Below are 20,939 nucleotides of genomic sequence, written 5' to 3' on the forward strand. Positions count from 1 at the left end.
CTGGGATATGGGAACCATTATCTTCATGCTAACACCATGGACTGGCTTTGCCTATTCTTGAATTTTGTGTAAATGGAATCATCCAGTAAGTACTCTTGTGGGTCTAGTTTATTTCACTGAACATTATATGTTCAGATTTGTCCATATTGTTCTATGGAGTTGCGTTTTCTTCATTCCCATCTGTATAGTCCAGTGAAAGAGACTTCTCTGCTGCATTTGTCCATCTACCATTCACAAGCATTAGTGTTATTCTCTTTTTTGCAGTTATGACACAGTGAATATTATTGCACATGTTTGCTGGTGTGCTCATCTGCATTTCTGTTGGGTGCCTAGGAGAGGAATTGCTGGGTCTTAGGTGTGGGTTTGCTCTACTTAAGTAGATATTACCAAAACGCTTCTGAAGTGGTTCTGGCAAACTACACCCCACCTGCTGTGTTAGAAAGTTCCCACTGCTCTGGATCTGCTCAATGACTATGGTTTCTGTTTTCATTATTTTAGCTATTCTGATGCCTGTGCTCCTGGAAATCTAATGATGAAAGTCAATATTAATTAACCTTCCTAAGATTAACTTTCTTAAATTTATAAATATAGAAACATAGCCTTTATGCGAAGGAGGTAGCATGGGACCCGCTGCTGCTGCTGCTGCTAAGTCGCTTCAGTCGTGTCCGACTCTGTGTGACCCCATAGACGGCAGCCCGCCAGGCTCCCCCGTCCATGGGATTCTCCAGGCAAAAACACTGGAGTGGGTTGCCATTTCCTTCTCCAATGCATGAAAGTGAAAAGTGAAAGGGAAGCCACTCAGTCGTGTCTGACTCTTAGCAACCCCATGGACTGCAGCCCACCAGGCTCCTCTGTCCATGGGATTTTCCAGGCAAGAGTACTGGAGTGGGCTGCCATTGCCTTCTCCGAGCATGGGACCTAGGGCACTTTATAAAGCAGAAGTGGGCTTCAGTGTTGCTTCTGCCTGTGTCAGCTGAGTAACTCATCTCTAAACCTCAGTTTCTCCTTTCATGAAACTGGAATAAACGACAGGATTAAGTGAAGATTAGATGATATAGTGAGAAGAGCCATAAAAGAGAAGAGACTTGAGCACACTATGTTCAATAGTAGTTTGTTGTTTATACCCTCCTCCCTACAGGTTTTTTTTTAAAAATTCATGGTTACTACAGAAAAGCTTGTATTCTTCAGCAAAGCATGAGGGTTGTGTAGGGCCATGGGCCACAGTGAACTCTGACGAAGGATGGCGAGCTAACATGTGGTCTCTTTGCTTTGTTCTCTTCCTGGATGATATGAATTTTCATAGTTTTCCCAGGAACATCCCTAAAATCATAGTGGATAACACTTCAAAGAGAGCTTGGGGACGTCCCTGGAGGTCCAGTTGTTGCTGCTCCTGCTCAGTCACTCAGTCTGATTCTTTGTGACGCTATGAACTGTAGCCCACCAGGCTCCTCTGTCAATGGGATTCTCCAGGCAAGAATACTGGAGTGGGCTGCCATTTTCTTCTCCAGGTCCGATGGTAAAGACTCCATGATTCCACAGCAGGGAGCACAGTTTGGCTCACTGGCTGAGGAACTGTTATTCTACTTGTCTCATGGTGTGGCCAAAAAAGAGAGAGCATGTGCATGGAAATCCTCGGCCCAACAGCTCACTCCACTAACCTGTAGCTAAGCCTCAGGAGGTAGAATGACTCTCTGATGTCACTGTGCCCTGCATGCACCTAGAACGCAGACCTTCTGATTCCAGAACTGGAATCAGACGCTGGTCCCACAATGTTTGGTGCCTCTAGTAAATTCATCGTTTATATTTAAGACAAAATGAAAATAACATCTGATATATGCAGTTAGTATAATTAACTTGTTTGCAATAAGTCCAACACCTCTCATACCAATGACTTAACTATTCAGCAAATTGAAAATGAAATGTAGGGTCTCCCTGGTGGTTTAGTAGTTAAGAACTCACCTTCCAATGCAGAGGATGTGGGTTTGATCCCTGGTTGGGGGACTAAGATCCCACATGCTTCGTGGCCAAAAAAAAAAAACCAAAACATAGAATAGACACAATATTTTAACCAATTCACTAAAGATCTCAAAAATGGTCCACATGGAAAAAAATAAAAGGAAATGCATTTGCTTTCTTTATAAAGTGTGGTAGGGGTGTGGTTAAAGGTTTTCTTGCCACCTTTTTATTAATAGATCAGTAAATGTTTATTGAATGAAGCTGTGAGTGGAAGCGGGATCATAACACCCAAAGATGGATGTAACATTCTAGAAGGGAGGGGCATTTCTTTTGGGAACACCCATGCTTTCCCACCCCCACAATTAAGAAGCATGTTACAATTAAGCTACAAAACCCAAACAAGGCAACTTGTCAAAAAGGAAGACCTTTTGGCTGTAGCTGCTGCATGGAGGAACATTTGATCCTATTTGATCATGGAGAAAAGCCAGGGCGACCCTGGAGCCAGAGATCTGAGTGGGGGAGACACGCCTCCAGGCCACGGCCCTGTCCTGATGGAAAGATCTCTGTGGTCAGCCAGACCCTCTGCAGCGGGCACTGTCCGTGTGCCGCTTCGTCAGACTGGTCCACAGGCGTTTTACAGGACGCCCTCAGTGGGCGCGGAGGAACTGGGCAGACGCCCCGGCCTCCACGTCGCTAAACCCGTGTGGGAACTGAACATCTGCTCTCACGTTGTGGATAGCTTCAAAAGTCTCCAGCATAAGTTAAGTTTTTATGAATGAGTTCTTTGTCTTCATAAAATACTTCGTTCCCCCTTAAGGTTTTAAGCAGAAATCCTAGAGCAGGGTGGGCCCGGCAGGTCCGCCTGCTGCTAAGGAGCCTGCTCTCCCACGCCCATCAGGTGTCAGTGACACAGCTGTGGCAAGTCCAATAGACATAGTGCCTGCCCCCCAGAAAGTTCACGTCCAGCAGCACACGGCAAGTCAGTCAGTCACTCTCAGCCCAGGAGGAAGGGGTATGGCCTGGTCCCTCAGGGAACCAGACACTGGGTCAGCAGTGGCTGGACACTGAAGTGGCAGACTGTTGTTCAGTTGCTAAGTCATGTCCGACTCTTTACGACCCCGGGGATTGCAGCACGCCAGGCTTCTGTGTCCTTCACTATCTCCTGGAGTTTGCTCAGATTCATGTCCATTGAGTTGATGATGTCATCCAACCATCTCATCTGTCAGACCCCATCTCCTCCTGCATTCAGTCTTTCCCAGCATCAGAGTCTTTTTCAGTGAGTCAGCTGTTCATGTCAGGTGGCCAAAATACTGGCGCTTAAGCTTCCACATCAGTCCTTCCAATGAGTATTCAGGGTTGATTTCCTTTAGGATTGACTGGTTTGATCTCCTTGGTTCGAGGAACTCTCAAGAATGCAGAGAAAATGTGCATTGTGTGTTTCACTTTACAAATTCTTATTGGAAATCTAGAGTTTCAAAATATACTTCAAAAATATATATATATATTTTTTAACAAATCCTACCTTTCCTCCAAAGTAAAGAAGAAAAGAATAAGAGTCTGGGAAGTTCAAGTAAGCCTGAAACCACTTCCCCCTTCCCCACTGCTCATTTTACAATTAAAGTGTCACCATGTTTATTATTGCAAGAAATGTATTGTTATTAACACCTTAATTTTATAATACAGTCTAATGTGAATATGAGTGCTATGAAATGCACACCTTCTGAAATGCACGCCTTCTGAAAGCCTTCTCTAGCACTACACTGAGTACTCTCTTCTGTGCGAACAGTATACGTGGTCTGCAAGTCCTTTCCCAGAAGACGTAACACAGTGAGAATACAGACTCAGAATTCAACATCAGACTCTTCCTTTCTTTGATATGATACGATGTGACATAAGTTGGAGTGTTTAAAACTGCATGGTTACTAATAATACTATATTGTGAGCTCGAAATTTGTTAAGAGAGTAGATCTTAAGTGTTGTCACCACACACACACACACACACACACACACACACACAGAGTAACTCTGTGAGATGATGGCTGTATTAACTTAATTATGGTAATAATTTTATAATGTGTGCATTATTAAATCATCACATTGTGCATCCTAAATAGATATACTTTTTATTTGTTAAGTATGCCTGGGTAAAGCTGGAGAAAATATATGAAGATGATGTTGGCTCTAAAGTTGTACTTCTCCAACAACTGTTTAATCCTCAGAAACTAGAATTTCAAATTTCAGCGTAGTCAGAGACAGTCTTAGTCCAGCAAATGTGAGAAGAGATTGCCACTGTGCCTTTTCTCCTCCGCGGCAGTGTGTGAGCTTCCTCAGAAGATGCCCTGTGTGTTCTAAGCACACCACTGAAACTCATCTGGGAAGGATGCAGAGACTGCCTCTATAGTGAGATCTGGCCCATGCCCTTACTTTTTCCTGCTGGAAGCTGTTACAGCTTTGGACCGTGTGGCACCTGCTTTTGCCTCATGGCTCAAGGGACTGCCCTGTCTTAGCTGTCTGTCTCTATCTCTATGCTTGTGCCTTTACCAGCCTCTCCTGTTGGGAGGACAGCGTCGCAATCTGTGACTGCTCAGAGGCCCTTTCAGTTCCCTGCTGCCTCCTGTACTACCCTCACCCGGCACTTGTTAGAAATGCAGAACCCCAGGTCCCCAGGAGTCTCTGAATCTGTATTTTAACACCGTCTCAGGTAATTCATAGGCCCTCCAGGGTTTGAGAACCAGTTTCACGAGTTCCTGGTGTGATTATTACTGAGGTCAGTGCTCTAACGGAGTGGCTAGATATGAATGTGTGCATGCTAAGTCGCTCAGTCCGACTCTTTGTGACCCTATGGATTATAGCCCACAAGGCTCCTCTGTCCTTGGGATTTTCCAGGCAAGAATGCCGGAGTGGGTTGCCCTTCTCCAGGGGATCTTCCCAACCCAGAAATTAAACCTTTAACCTGCATTGGCAGGTGGGTTCTTTACCACTAGCACCACCTGGGAAGATAGGAATGGGGAACCTTTTTGTGTGAGTCTGGAGGGGCCCAAGGCCATCCATCTGGCAGGGGCTGGCTTACACTCTGGGTTTTTCTGGACATTGTTGCATGTCTGCATTCCCACAAGCTGGGCCCCAGCTGCATCTGGCAGAGCGCTGCAGTTGCTGTTCTCTGAGCCTAGGGACCCACCCCCAGCCAGACCCATCTACACTCGTGGAACCAAACTGGAGCTTGTTTGTGAGCAGGCTCTGCTTCCTTTTCTGTATGAATTTCTCAGCCACTGCATGGGTGCCGAGCAACCTTATTAATGGCAAAAGGAAGTGCTTTCTTTCTTTGACAAATCATTGCTTCCACTCTTTCATTTGAAAGTTGTTCACGTTAGTAGAGCAGAGAACATATGACCGCCATGAGGACATTGGTGTGGATATGGCCCATCTGAAAAGGCATCTACTCATTTCCCTGCAGGGCTGCCCAGGTGGCGCTGCCCTGAAGAGCCCGCCTACCAGTGCAGGAGGCATAAGAGATGTGAGTTCAGTCCCTGGGTAGAGAAGATCCCCTGGAGTAGCAAAAGGCTACCCACTCGAGTACTCTTGCCTGGAGAATTCCAGGGACAGAGTAGCCTGGCAGGCTACAGTCCAGGGGGTCACAAAGAGTCAGACACAACTGAGTCTATCACATCAGTGGTGGTGTGAGCACTCACCTGTGTTTAGTGTTGGTCTTTCTTACCGGACTGTTAGTTCCGTGAGTACAAAGACCATTTGCACCTCCAGCAACAGGCACAGGGCCTGGCGTGTATTTGGGCCCAGGAAACATGTGATGAACAGCACATGAGCACATTTATTCTGCTACGAACATCACTGGCAATCTTCAAACATTTGGAGCAAAGGCTGCTTGTCAGGCTGCCTGTTATTAATACTTTATTTTCCACTGGTTATGGAGCCCTCAGACTTAAAAAGGCATTATTAGTATTGCTTAAGAAGAAATGTTGATGGAAACAATTCCAATGGCATTATGGTTAGAAACTTGCTAGGTGTCATTTTTGAGGGATTAGATAACTATGCTGTCTGGTCGACTGAACTGCCTGTTTGTTGCAAGTTGGGACTTTGCTGGACGGGTTTTCAGGGCTGGAGGGGAAGAGATAAGTGAATCTTCTAGTGAGAGGTCATCTGTTTTGAAAGCAGGGAAGATTCCATGAACCAGATCCAAGTGTTACAACATAGGGAACTGCCTCCAACCACTCTGGATAAGGAAGACCCCCAATTAAACATGAAAGCAAAAATTCACCATGCTGTCCTCTTTGCAAAGCCCATGCAATCCAAACCACTGAGTGCTTAGGTATTCACAGCTGTGAGTAGATTTGGGGATGAAACTGATACCAAAGGAAAGGCGAGCTTCTCCCACTAGCACCAGAGGACGAGCAGTCCTGCACCCTTGGCTCTGTGCTGCAGAAGAAGAGAGAAGAGCAGACAAGCAGGGCGGGTAAGGCATGTCCTCTCCATGGCCTCCTGCCATCCCTCTCAGGTAGTGGCTTGGCCATTAGAAGAATGTCTTGGGCATCTTTGCATTTTCCTTGGCAAAAAGAACAGAAGATCCTGCCCTTCCAGAGACTTCCCTCATCCTCATACTTGGCCATCTGGGCCAAGCTTGCTGCTGCTCTGTCTCCCTCTCTGCCCCTGACTCAGCCACCACCCCCGATCCTTTTTCCCTCTAAATTACACTCAGAGAATCACCATTAAAAAGAGACTAGAAATACACCAGTCTGCAGCGTAATGGGTGGTGGTTTCATCTTTTGTTTTAGATTACCAAGCTTTCCTGGATAGTGTCAATTATTTGAACTTAATATTAGAAGACCTTCCCACTTCACCGGAATAAAAAGGCATTTCAGTGATGCAGTTGAGTGTGTGCTGTAGTTAATTCAGCTGTCTAAGAAATGTATTTGTTGAGTACAAATTCTGTGTTCAGCCCCCTGTTCTGTGCAGGGGGTTCCTTGCTGTCCGAGTCCATCAAGTCACATGGTATTGTACATTTAAAATCAGTTATGAATATAGGTCTCATGTTAAGTATCTTACCATAATACAGTGTTTAAAAAGTAAATACATTATTTGATTTTTTAAGTCAATTCATACCCTTAGAGCCCATCTCCAAAAGATTTAGACAGTGTGTCTGAGCCCACTTTCTGAAAGAAATGACACCAATTTACTTAGGTGCATGCATGCTAGGTTGATTCAGTCATGTCTCTGTGACCCTATGGACTGTAGCCCACCCGGCTCCTCTGTCAGGCAAAAATACCGGAGTGGATTGCCATGCCCTCCTCCAGGGGATCTTCCCAGCCCAGTGACTGAACCCACATCTCTTTCATCTCCTGCATTGGCAAGCGGGTTCTTTAGCACTGGTGCCACCTGGGAAGGCGAGTTTACTTAGGAAGTCATGGTGAAACGAGCAGCCAGAGGGCCTCTGAGACCGCACCGTCACCTAAGGCGCTCCACTCTAAGCCCCTAACACCCACATCCTCCCCACCTCCTACACTCCCAGCCCACAGCCGCCCTCGTGGCCCCAGCTGAGTCCTCCCTGCCCTCTGACAGCACATGTTGCGACAGCAGCCTGGCCCACCTGCGTGCCACAGGCCCTCCCCTCACTGCCGGCCTGCTGTGCGGGCTTTCCTTCTCAACAGTGCCAGGCCGGCATCAGGATGCTGGTTTGCTTAGTGGGTGGACCTGTCTGCCTGCTGCCTCCCTCCCTCCGGTCTTCTCATATTCTGCTCAGGTTCTATTCCTTTGTTCTTTCTCCCCCCGCCCCCCAACCCGTGTTTCTCTGCATAATGGAAAGCTGCTCTGCACCATACATTCAAGCGTCAGATCCTTTAGGAAGCTGGTTTTTTTTTGGGGGGGGTCTTTTTATGTATTTATTTATTTTAATATAAATTTATTTATTTTAATTGGAGGTTAATTACTTTACATTATTGTATTGGTTAAGAGGGGTTCAGGATGAGGAAGCTGTTTTGTTCTGTTTCTTAAGGCATCCTCTGTCCTCTATCAGTTGAGGATTAGCAATCTAAGCTGTTGCTGTAGCTTCTTTCCAGCTTGTCACATTCTGTCTCTCCCATGGACTGAGTCTCTTCGGGCCTGGAGTCAGTATACAAGTATCTTGTGTTCAGTAGATGGTGACAAATGGATGGATGGATTGGCTAATTAACAGTTTCCAGTAGCACACCTTCGGTGCAAAGATCTCATTAACATAACCCACATACTGGGTTACCTTAGAGTGAGGTCCTGTGATCAGCACATAAACACAAGACTAGGTCCTGGATTTGTTCTTCATGCCCTGGCTTGCTAGAGAGGATATTGAAAATGATCCACCTGGCTCCTCCAATTTTACCAGAATGTGTCTTAAATGTCTTGTCTAGAAAAAATGTGATATGTGGCTATTGACCCTTCTTGGTGTGGCCTAGTAAGTTTCAGGTGAATTTGTGGAGTGATGGTGATGTTGTGGTAAAAGCCAAGGAATAAAAGAAGTATTTTCTGCACTAGCAATTACAAAATTAACATTCAAAGTGCACTTATAGTAATTAGCATAACCATTCCTTTCATAAATATGGAGAAAAGAAAACATAACTAAAAATACTGCATATTTCTGTTCAAGATTATGTACCACCATGAAGAACTTCATCCCACCTTTATCATGTATTTCATTTCATGAGGCTTTCTAAAAAGAGCTTTAAAGCTGCAGTATATCTAGTATAAATGTCAGTTTAAATCCAAGGTGCAGTTTTGAGAAGGAAAGTCTATAGGAGAAGACAGAGAGGGATTAAAATATGGGGGAATTATAATGAAAGACTAGAGCAGCTGAACTTTCCCAGCTCAAACACAGAATTAAAGCTGTGTGTGTGTGTGTGTGTGTGTGTGTGTACATGTGTGCAAGTGAATAAAGAAATAGGGACACGAACAAGAAAGCTATGGATTCAGTTATAGGAAAACTCTTTGCTGTAGTTCAGTCATGGTTTTAAGATGTCCAGACTTGATATTTTCCTGCTGTGCTGTTGGCTCAAAATGTTGCTGTGACCCTACACACTCCTTCAAGCAAATCTAAAAGCTTTGTTTCAGCTTGTTTTGTTGAAATCTGTGTGTTTCAAATCTCTACCAAGTTTTTCTAAAGGCACATTTAGGCATGAAATTAACTAAATCATTCATGATGGAGGCTGAACCCCATACAAAGTGTAGAGTCAGGGTCTGGAGACTTATTTGACTTTGTTGGTATTTTCAGAATCTCAAAATTGCAAATTTAAGCTCTACAACTGTGATGTTGTCCAGGATACCCTTTACTTATAGCCTCTGGTTGGAAAGCCATAGGGGTTCCTATGTGAATAACCATGGATCTGGAGATTTTTGTGATGTCTGCATTGTCATCATACACAGGTTTGGACTTGGTGTAACTAACTCCCAGGACAGACCCTTGTGAGCAGTGCACTTGGCTAACAATCGGGAGCCATCACCACCTGAGTTGCCCCCGGGTGCCCCTCTCCCATCTACAGTCCTAGGCCCGGTCCAAGACAGGCCACCCCTCTTGCCCTGACCTGACTGAACTCAGGGTCTTTCCCTAGGATCTAAGCATTTAGTTTTCCCTTACTACCGTGACAGCTCACAGTCCAGATTTTCACTTGGGAAGGTCAGTGCTCCTGACATCATGCTCTTCTGTGCTTCTGCACTGAGCTGTCCACAGCTCTGTGGATTCAGACTCCCTAACACCTGCCAGGGTTGGCTGTAACCCTGCCACCACGTTAGTGCCTGGCTGGAAAGCTCAGTGCAGGGGCATCTCCAGAGATCTTGTGCAGACATAGATTTTCATTCTGCGAGTCTATGATGAGGCCCAGGATTCCTTATCGCTAACGGACTCTCACAGGTGAGGCCAATGTTACCAGTCTGCAGCCCCCACTCCACAATGTGAGGCTCTAAACTGTTCTGCATGTGCCTGACTGGTCCCCCCCACGCTGTTCTTGAGACCTTCTGGGCCCCTCTCCATGGGGCAGTAAGGCTGTTTGTTTAAATTAGAAGAGGGAGATTATTTAATTTTATGAAGGTGCAACATGGTATAGAGAAATATAATTCTTGTTTTTGAAGTGAAAAAACATTGAAACCACATGGCTTTTCTCTTTACAAGAAAAAATCACAGCATTTGAAAATTACAAGCTACTGACATCCCACATAGAGGGGAAGAGTCCCCTGCCACCAGGACACTGCCAAAAGCCAGGCTCATTACCATCAGCTCTGGGCTTCAGCCTAGGGTGCTGGCTCCTCAGACAGGTAACACGTTCTAGGGGTGACCGTTCCTACAAGACCTCTGCCTCACAGCTTGTGCTTCCGAATAAGTTGTGTAATTAAACTGAGAAAAGTGGAGACTCACATGTGAGACGTGGTACCAGGAAGCCCCGTGCAACCTTTTGTCTAGTTCCCCAGCGGAGCGTCTTGTTGGAACAGAACATCTCCTCCCATAGAACCTCTTACAGACACGTCCACTTCTGGGCACCATCTAGGTCCTGCTCCGAAAAGCAGCTGCTGCTGCTGCTAAGTCGCTTCAGTCATGTCCGACTCTGTGCGACCCCATAGACAGCAGCCCATCAGGCTCCCTGTCCCTGGGATTCTCCAGACAAGAATACTGGAGTGGGTTGGCATTTCCTTCTCCAATGCATGAAAGTGAAAAGTCAAAGTGAAGTCGCTCAGTCATGTCCAACTCTTAGCCACCCCATGGACTGCAGCCCACCAGACTCCTCCATCCATGGGATTCTCCAGGCAAGAGTACTGGAGTGGGCTGCCATTGCCATAGCAGGTATTTTTAAAACACAAACCTGAGCAGGTTCCTCCTTGTTTGAAATATTCTCATTCCTTTAAAATGGAGAGTCCTCAGCTTCAAGCCCTTTAACGGCCCCCTGCATCCCCTTACCCTGCTCTGCTAGACTCATGTCCATCCAGGAGACCTTCCACAGTCACAGCTCCCCCTGCAGGAAAGCCTGTCGAGCCCTTCGCACACTTGGTCAGGCTCCTGAAGAGCTCAGATGAATGGCAGTAACTCAAAGGATCCTTCCAGGGCCTCTCAGATGGGATCAGGGCCTACCTTCCGTACTCTCCCCCCAGCCACAATCACAGTGCACGCATCAGCGAGCATTTCCATGATTTGGTGGCGGTCTGTCACCCCCTCTGGACTGCAGGCCTCCTGAGGCAGGAGCAGTGTGAGTCCATTCTCAGCTGTGTCCCTGGACCTGGACACACACTGGCGCTACAGTGATGGACTGATGATGACAACAGTGATGGCCTCTGGGAGCCAGACACTGTCTCACAGATGTTAACAATTTAATCCTCGCACTGATTCCACAAGGCAGGCACCTTTACTCCCATTATGGAGGAGGAAAGAGAGGCTGAGGAAGAAATAATTTTCCTGGGGTGATACCACCAGTCCCTGCAGAGCTGGCTCAAAGGCAGGCATCAGAGTTGGAATCCTCAAGCTAGGACAGGAGTATTCACCACAAGCGACCTTTGTGCTGGGCCCCACGCATGGTGGTCAGGTGTACAGTGAGAGCATCCACTGCATGAATACAGAAGGGAAGACTGCCCTCATTAACCGGGACATAGGAGACACAGAAGACTTTCGTTCTAGTGGGCTTGATTCTTAATAGTTTCCTCATTATGTTGGCTTTTTAATAGCTTATGTATTAGGTAGGGGCTTCCCTGGTGGCTCAGTGGTAAAGAATGTACCCACAATACAGGAGACACTGGAGACTCAGGTTTGATCCCTGGGTCTGGAAGATCCCCTGGAGGAGGGCATGGCAACCCTCTGCAGTGTTCTTGCCTGGTGGGCAGTAGTTCATGGGGTCACAAAGAGTCAGACACAACTGAGCAACTGAGCACACACCCGCAGAACATTAGGTAGACATGAATTAGAAAATTGAGGTTATTTGCAAGTGTGAAGTATAAAATGTTTTGTAAATATTATTTTATTTGTAAGTGGATGAGGGTATAATGAACTTGACATTCATTATATGAACAATATTGTAGGATGTGGAGAATAAAGTTGACATAGGAATTGTCCTGTGAAATAGCCACAAACATCCAGTAACACCCCCCCATTTAACCTCAAATCAACATTAAATAAGAAGTGACTAGACTTAAGGGGAAAAACTGCAAGTGTATTTCTGGTGGTAAAACCATTCCCAGTGACAATTAATTTATTGTCTAGTTAATAAGAGTTCCCTTGTCTCTTAGCACATTAATACTTGCTCCCAATTACTATTTAATATTTTTGATTTTGTATTTCTTTTGCAAATTGAGCTATCATTTGATGAATGGCTGGATTCTGCTGCCCAACTTTTGGACTATTTTCAGCATAAAATTACAATCCCAGATAATCAGGCCATAAAGATCTGGGTCTCATTAGGAGGGAGAAAAGCTGGGAAACGGCCCAGTCTGACCTCCCCCAAACCAAACAGCCATGGCTTTTTCTAGTTGTTCTACAAATGATTCAAATTTTTTAGTAATTCTAAAAACTGATGTGTTTTTTCCATGAAAGGAAGTGTTACCACATTTTCCAAAGGAGGAGGATCTATATCCTTGCTCTTTCATCCTCTCATTCCCACCCCCTCACCCTTGCCACCACCCACACAACATCTGTAGTTCCTAAACTAAAAGCACAAATTATTATGAAAGTTAATTGAGCTTACAAAGAAATGTTTGTGTAGGAAACTTTCTCGGCTTCAAGGAGAGGTCTGGCTTGAGTGGCCATTCACCAGGGTAGAAATCAGCTCACTGAAGGCATTCCTGCAGCCCCACAGGAGCAGCCCCTTCTGCTGCCACCACCCCCGCCTGCAGATTTGACCATGTGCCAGAATAAACAGTTCAGTGATGAGTTCAGTTAAAACATGAAGTACACACTTACAGTTTTTCACTTCTCTGGTTACTGGCCTCAATAACCAGATAGTCAGCAAAAAAAAAAAAGGAGGTTACAGATTACCAGCTAATTACATCCACTGCATTAGGCCCAAGTCCTCCGGCCATTTGAAAGGCCCTTGGATACAGTCCTCACTCGGCACTGGCCTTACAGTGACCTGCAGGCCCCAAGCTGCCAAGAATGACTTTATCTCCATCAGCATGTTCTGTCAGATTGAATAGCACAGCCTGAGAATCCCAGACTGGCTAAGAACAAATGAAAAGGTTTGCCATCTCTTGGAGTGCATTGTTGAGCCTGGATTTGGTACTTAGACATATTGTGGGGCAGAGAAGGCAAGGGCACCCCACTCCCGTACTCTTGCCTAGAGAATCCCAGGGACGGAGGAGCCTGGTGGGCTGCAGCGACTTCACTTTCACTTTTCACTTTCATGCATTGGAGAAGGAAATGGCAACCCACTCCAGCGTTCTTGCCTGGAGAATCCCAGGGACGGGGGAGCCTGGTGGGCTGCCGTCTATGGGGTCGCACAGAGTCGGACGTGACTGAAGCGACTCAGCAGCAGCATATTGTGAGGATCGGCAGCTTTCCCTTGAGATGGTTTTTAGACCCAGGGACTTGGCTCCAGCCCCAGCACTTCACTCCTCTCCCTTAACTACCAGGAGTCTCTTAGACATATGGTCACAAGCAAATAGATGGAGGGCATATTGTTGAAGCCTTGTAACTTCACTTATAGCACCTGCCCTTTGAAAGACACTAACCATGATCAAAGGCAGCATATTTTGCTCCTAGAGATGAGTCTCTGATTGTCCCCAAGAGGAAAGAAATTCAAATAGTTTGCTACTAAGTGATAAGAAGGTTGATTCCCTGTTGGCTCAGACAGTAAAGCGTCTGCCTGCAATGCGGGACACCCTGGTTTGATCCCTGGATCAGGAAGATCCCCTGGAGAAGGAAATGGCAACCCATTCCAGTACTCTTGCCTAGAAAATTGCATGGATGGAGGAGCCTGGTGGGCTACAGTCCATGGAGTCGCAAAGAGTCGGACATGACTGAGCGACTTCACTTTACTTTAAGTGATAAGAAAGGGGCCTCCCTCGTGTCTCAGATGGTAAAGAATCTGCCTACAATGCAGGAGAGCCAGATTTGATCCCTGGGTCGGGAAGATCCTCTGTAGAAGGGAATGGCTACCGACCCCACTATTCTTGCCTGAAGAATTCCATGGACAGAGGAATCTGGCAGGCTACCTTCCATGGGGACACAAAGAGTCAGACACAACTGAGCGACTGACACACACGTAAGCGATAAGGAAACCCCACTCAGCATCCTTTGGCCTAGAATGATTGTCATGGTGGAGCAGTTTCACCTTGGTCATTGCACTTAAAGGAAGGCTATCTAAGAACGCTTGGCAAGGAAGAGAATTACATAATGTCCTCTGTGACCAGGAGAAAAGCATAAGAGAGAAGTTAAAGGTAGGAAGTTTTTCAAAAGAAGATAAAAAGTATGTGTTGTGAATCCCGTCTGCGTTATTTTTAAGTATTCTCTTGGATAATAGTTAATAATGCAGCAAGGAAAGCAAGGGTAAGTTTTCTTGTCTGTTACTTAATAGACCATGTTTTTGGAAGAATCAGTCTGGTTAAATCCCAGATACATTCAATCAGAAAACGGCTTTCAACAACAGAATTTTGTGTCTGCAGTCTGTAGCAAATCCAATTCTATTAGGCCAGGAGGATGTAATAGAAACTAAAACCTAAGAGAGACCCAAGCAAGGAAAAATACTTCCTCATCCAAGCCTGAGAGGAATTTACCATCAGCCCTACTATTAATAGAAGCAGTGGAGATTCCATTTTCATTGCTCATCTGCCACTTTAGTTATTAAATTTAAAAAAGAAGTGAATCAAGTCTGCTGAAAACTCATATATATCATGTTAACATAGAGATTTTAGTAATTCAGCAGTGTTTATCCATCTCTTATTGCTTGCTGAATTTCTCAGTGTAATAAGCTAAAGGGAAGCCAAAGGAAACAGAATGTTTGCTGTTGTTCTCAGGTGACATGTTATTCTTTAAAGAGACAGAATGTGCTGTGAGACAACAGAATGCTTTCACCACAAGTGAAAATGATGAGCAAGTGCACGGCCACAGGGCTGAGGAGCCAGGAGGAGGAGCTGATGGGGGAGCCTCCCTGGAAGACAGCCTGTGAAAGGGGACCACACACGTGGAATTCCCAAGAGCACTAGGGAAGCAGGATCCAGGGATCCTGAAAGCAAGGGGCTAAAAACAGCAGTGAGAGACTCTCATTGTCTTCGCATATCTGCACACCCAGAGGTAGAGCAGAAATGAGCTGCATCTGGGTTAAGTCAGAGGCCATGATCAGGGGTCTAGCTTCAGGGAAGAGAAGGAATAATTGTGAGATAGAGTTGTAGATGGAGACTTGCATTGCTTTACCGACTCAGAGCAGGATTAACATTCTTAGTCACTGGAAAAGATACGCAGAACTTGATTTTTTGTTTGTCATGAATATGGAAAGCCAGGATTCCTGGACATGGATTTGGCTGTCCAGCTCTAAGAATAGATGTTGCTTCACACAGAACCGTTACCCCCATGTGTGCTTGCTAAGCCACGTCCAACTCTTTGTGACCCTGTGGACCATAGCCCACCAGGCTCCTCTTCCATGGGATTCGCCAGGCAAGAATACTGGAGTGGGGTGCCATCCCCCTCCTCCAGGGGGGTCTTCCAGACCTAGGGATCAAACCCTCATTGCTCACATCTCCAGATTGGCAGGTGGGTTCTTTACCACTAGTGCCACCTGGGAAGCTTGTAACCCCCACATACACATATAAATAACAGCTTGAAGCCCTTCACTTCCCTGTTAGTTCTTAGTACCTTCTATCGTCAATCCCTCTATTTAGCCGATGATAAATTAGGAAGAGTTTAACACTAAGAAAACCCTTTTGGGGGCTTCCCAGGTGACACTAGCAGTAAAGAACCCTCCTGCCAATGCAGGAGACATGGGTTCGATCCCTGAGTCAGAAAGATTCCTTGGAGTAGGAAATGACAACCCACTCCAGTATTCTTGCCTGGAAAATTCCGTGGATGGAGGAACCCGACAGGCTACATTCCTTGGGGCTGCAGAGTCGGAGACTGACGGAGCACGCATACACACAAACCCTTTTGGAGTTTGACCTTAGGAGTGAAATGACCCACTTTAACCAGGTTTATCTTCTAGAAAGTCCAGGATAAAGGGAATTCTAATTGTGTGCTTCCCCTCCTCCTGTCAGGCCTTTCCCCAAATCAGAGATTGGCAAAGTACAATCCAGTGCCCAAATCCGACTGCTGCCTGTTTTACAAATGAAGTTTCACTGACACACAGTGGCACCTGGCCATCGTTACTTGTGTCTGGTGCTGTCTTTGGCCCACAGCAGGATCGAGGATTAGGACACAGACCGCATCTTCTGCAGACCCGAAAATATTTACTCTGGCTCTTTTCAGAAGGTTTCCAGTCCCTGCTCTGGAACAGCATACAGGGTGCTTCAGACTGTATTTTCTGGACTCAGACCTGTGTCAGTGAGAGGCAGCTCTGGTTGGCATCACCCATTCACACCTTTTTCCAGGCACATGGTCCATCTAATAGCAGATGGCTCTGTAGGAGAACTATGACCTTGAATTGCTGGTTCCTCAATGGAGAGCTTTCATATTCTAGAAACAGTAGTATCTGAGCACAATCAAGAGTCTTCCGCAGCAGAAAGTTGGCTCAGGCTTCTCCAGAGTCAACTGAGAAGTTGTTAGTGATTTCTGAGTCAGTCTTTCCTCATCACTGAGCCCAGGAGTTGGGATGGGCTTTGGGTCACATTGTAAACCAAGGAAAGAGGCTATATGCCTCCCCCACTGAAATGCAACTTAAAAGGAATGTTTAAAGTAAGTGAAAAAATTGTTCATTTGAAAACAAGCATTAAATAAAAATATGTAAATACACAGAGCACACAAATCCCAACTGTAAAGGGTCAGATGAAGCTTTTTGCCAAATGAAAACTAACAAGAGTAGAGAATGTTGTGAACACAAAGCTAGGAGCTCTTCTAAGGAAAGTCCTAAAAGACACACAAGAGGTGTGGCTTCTTCAGGCTGAAGTGCCCAACACAGCTTCCCTGATCAGATACGGGTCCAAATGTGCCCCCTTTCAGGCCATGGGCTCTGGGTGAGCTATGGTCAGAGTGCACTGTTCCTCCCTCAGCAGCGGGAGCCACAGCTGTTCGCCAGGCCACACGTAACAATGTGAGCAGAAGGCAGAGGGGTCAATCTCTGGGAGAGCTTGGAAGGAAGGAAGCAATTCATTCTACTGGGACCCAGTCCAGATTTAACTCAGATTCAAGTTATAGTAATATTTATTGAGTCTACCACGTGTCAGATGCTTTGAGCACGGATTCTCCCATTTCCCTGAACCTTCCCAAGAGTCCCTGTTTTATAGGTGAAGAAAAAGAGCCTCAGTGTGGTAGCAGTGTGGTCCCAGTAGTGTTGGGACCAGAGTTCTTAGCCAGTCCTTACGGCTCTGAGGCCATTGGTCATTGACAGGTCATTGTAAAAGTTGGATGCTGTTGTTCTGTAGTCAGCACGGCTAGGGGGTTAGCTTGCCCGTTCTCTGACTTTTCAAATCCTTTATGACATGACTATGACGGATTGGTTCAAATTGTTGTGCTGAGGACCTGACATGTTTTGGTAACTTTTTAAAAAGCAAGCAGCTCATTGGGTGAAATCAAGCCCCTATCTTTTTCGGGAGATTACTTTTCTCCTTTTACTTTTAGGAAGATTACTTTTCTCCTCCTGAGAACAGATCCAATGATGCCCCCATAGAAAGCAATTCCAGCCTGAAGCAGCATAATGCAAGCTCAGACTTGAAAAATGGCTTAGAAATCTCAGCCCTGTTAGCTCTATCACATCGGCACCCTCCTCCCCCAAATCCGTCCTTTGCCAAGCAGTCCGCAGTAGACCAGCTTCCTTCTGTCTCCTAACATCTTTGCTCCCTTTCTTCTGCTCCTGTTTCTGTAGGCTCCCTTGTAGGAGAGTCACAGGTCCTCTGTGACCTCCTACACATCTCACAGCAAAGGCTGGGCAGAACACCACGGGGCACTCGAGGAGCTAGTCCTGGCCTTACCGTGGCTGGCGCCGGTGGGGAAGCACAGGGAGGGGTGCTGGGAACATCCTTGTTTTCAGAAGAAACCTCTGGTGTCATGACCTCTCCTGGTGTCTTAGTGATCTCTCCCTTGTTTAGCTGTTTGTTGTCATTTACCCTGGGTTCTTTTCTGGGGGGTAGGTGGCTATTTGTGTGATCGATTTTTCTTATGCTCATGGGTAAACCAAGTTAAATGGGTATCTATTTAGAGACGTGGCCTTGAAACAATTGTGCATTAGTGACTTATTTTTAAAAACAAAAAGAGTAAAGGACAAAACATTTAAAAGCACATTCAGATTGTCTTGGGGATGGGGTAGACACACACTGCCACTTGGAGCCCACACAGTTTTTCCACAGAGAAACACTTGCAAGAAAGATCCTTACCCTCCATTCTGGTTTAGACATCTTTTATTTCCTTGCAAATTACATATCTTTTCCAGAATTTTTTTCAATAAGAAGGCCTGGAGAAGTGATTCTTAGAGGTAACTACAGAGAACCCAGGAAGGATCACTCGTGTATCTCTCCAGATGACCCAGAGGAGGGCGATGCAGAGGAGAAGGAGAAATGAAATGAGTCTCATCTTCTTAGTGTGGCAAGTTCTGGGACTGGGTGTAGCGGAGTCACCAAGCCCAGCGCCTGGCACTTTTAGGCAGCCTCCTCTTTGCTGGGAGCATGGGGTGACTTCTTTGCTTTACTGTGAGGAACATAAGGAGTGTTCACACTGGCGACTTCTCCTCTTGCGGGCCTGGGTCCTTCAGTGGCTCTGTTGCATGGCTGGGGGAACTCCTGTGATTATTGCGTGAGTAAAGTCATCTCCCCAGAGGGCTGCTACCTCTCTTCAGGGCAGTGAGCCCTTCTGATTCAGTCTTGACAACTGTTGTTGAGTCATTTTATTACATCTGCTTTAGTTGAAGCAGTGAATGAACAGAAGAACAACCAGCCCTCGTGGCCCTGGTGCAGACCACAGAGCAGCAGGGAGCCAACCTCTGCTCAGTGGCCAGCGACACCTGCGCCAGTGGGCCCCCAGGCCGGGGTGCTCTTGGGCCGGGCTGGTGGTTGGGGGAGCTCCAGAGGAACAGCACCCATTATGGGGAGCATTCCCCAGCCCTCCTCATTAGGGGGAGTCACAGAGGCCTGGGCAGGATCGAAAGCCGCTGCCTTCTGCTCGCCAGGTCTCTACTCAAGAGGGTCAGCGGAGTCAGAGGGGAAAGGTACAGGGAGACAGAGGCAGTCTTAAGTCAGACTCTGAACTGTCAAGTTTTGAGCCGGTTTCAAGTAGTGGTCTTTGACACCCACCCCATTTCCCTTTCCCAGTCCCCAGGCTTACCTCTGTGATGACCGTCTGCCCCCCCACCCCTGCCCCCATCCTGCCCTGCTCTTTCAAGTCTCCTGCGTTTAGACAGGCAGACCATCCCAGTTCAGCGGGTCCTCTGCAGTGAGAGGGAGTGACAGCCCTTCCTCATTTAGGTGACAGGCAGGTCTCAGCAGTCACATTCTTGAGGAAGAGCTTTGGAAATTGCCACTGCAACTGTGCAATGTCAAGCACTAACCTTGTGGACTCTGCACTGGCCCTCACTGCTCGGGTTGAAGGACTCACTTGAAAACACAGCAGGACTCTGAAGAAGCAGGTCGGAAGCATGAACATCGAAGTGGGGGTGAAGCATCCAGGTGATGGTTTGGCCAGCAAACCTTTGGAAGGGCAGTGGCATTACTCGCTTGGGAGGCATGCCTATGTGTGGAGAGAGCCCTGAGCGTGAGAAAGCAGTAGTCCCCAGCTAGGAGATTAGAAAAACAGAACCCAGCCGGGAGGAGGCGCTGACTCATGATATCTCTAGAAAGTAAAGACCAGACACACTAAATTCTCTCTTGTTTATATTTTCACATGGAGAGATTTTAAACCAATTCCAATCTTCTGTGCTTTCCTCAGTGTACCCTGCTCAGCATTCAATATTCACTCAAGGAACACTCCAATCACATGTGATCTAGTTCTGTATTACCTAATATAGATTCTGGTGTATAATCTGATAATGTCATTCATCTGTCTATGAATTTTCATTCAGTATATGTCCATCTATTTAAATAAAGAGGACCAGACACAAATTGTGTTGCCAAATACTCAAAAAAGATTTATTGGGCTGAATGAATAAAATATCAATGAGTATGGCTTTCTGAAATCTTTTCTGGTCAGGTTCATTTTTGATCATCCCAAATAGGTAAAATTCATTTCTTATTTACCAGCCATTCAACTACCTATAAAAATGGAATGGACAACCAGCTCCATGATTCAAAATTTTTCATTTCCATTGTCAGAACCGTTCTCTGGACAGCATCCAATAAAAGTGAACAGTAATGTCTTTAATTTTAGAATTTTAAAGCATCCTCAATTTTGACACAATACAGCAGTTCTGTTGAATGCATTTAAAAAAGAAATCCACCCTGCCGCCCCAAGAGGTGGGGGTAGTTTGCTGGTATCCTTGAAGACACATAGGCAGAAATAGATTGCAGTGGTTTGCCTGCTCTGAATACTGCTGTAGCAAAGCCTCAATGTCAGACATGATTTGTATTTAGAGAACTGTGTGATTTATGAAGCACTTTTATGTCCACAGTCTCATTACTGCTCACAACTACCCTGTCAAGGGCATCAAGCTGGTCCTACTGAGACCCAAAGAGTTGGGATAACTGGCTGGAGATCGTCCCATAATGATATATCACAGTCTTCACACTGATTTGGAGATGTCTGATGCTGTCACTGGAAACCTTGCACCATCCCTCCCAGAGCTGGTCTTCCCGGGATTCATACACATCAGTTAGCTCCCAAGAAAGTGGACCCAATATGCACAGGTCTCCTAACTCGTAGTTTATTTTTAAAAAGTCATGAACTTGGTTTGGGCTTACTTTAATGGCTA

At 46.1% G+C, this 20,939-nt stretch overlaps 1 protein-coding gene across 1 annotated transcript in view; it reads left to right on the plus strand.

The window, feature by feature from the left end:
* Positions 1 to 20,939, plus strand: part of EGFR (epidermal growth factor receptor) — a 214,110-nt gene that overhangs the window by 110,653 nt on the left and 82,518 nt on the right. The gene's annotated exons all lie outside the window — the stretch shown is intronic.

Source organism: Oryx dammah, unplaced genomic scaffold, assembly GCF_014754425.2.
Source record: "Oryx dammah isolate SB20612 unplaced genomic scaffold, SCBI_Odam_1.1 HiC_scaffold_9, whole genome shotgun sequence".
In the NCBI taxonomy this organism is placed as follows: Eukaryota; Metazoa; Chordata; class Mammalia; order Artiodactyla; family Bovidae; genus Oryx; species Oryx dammah.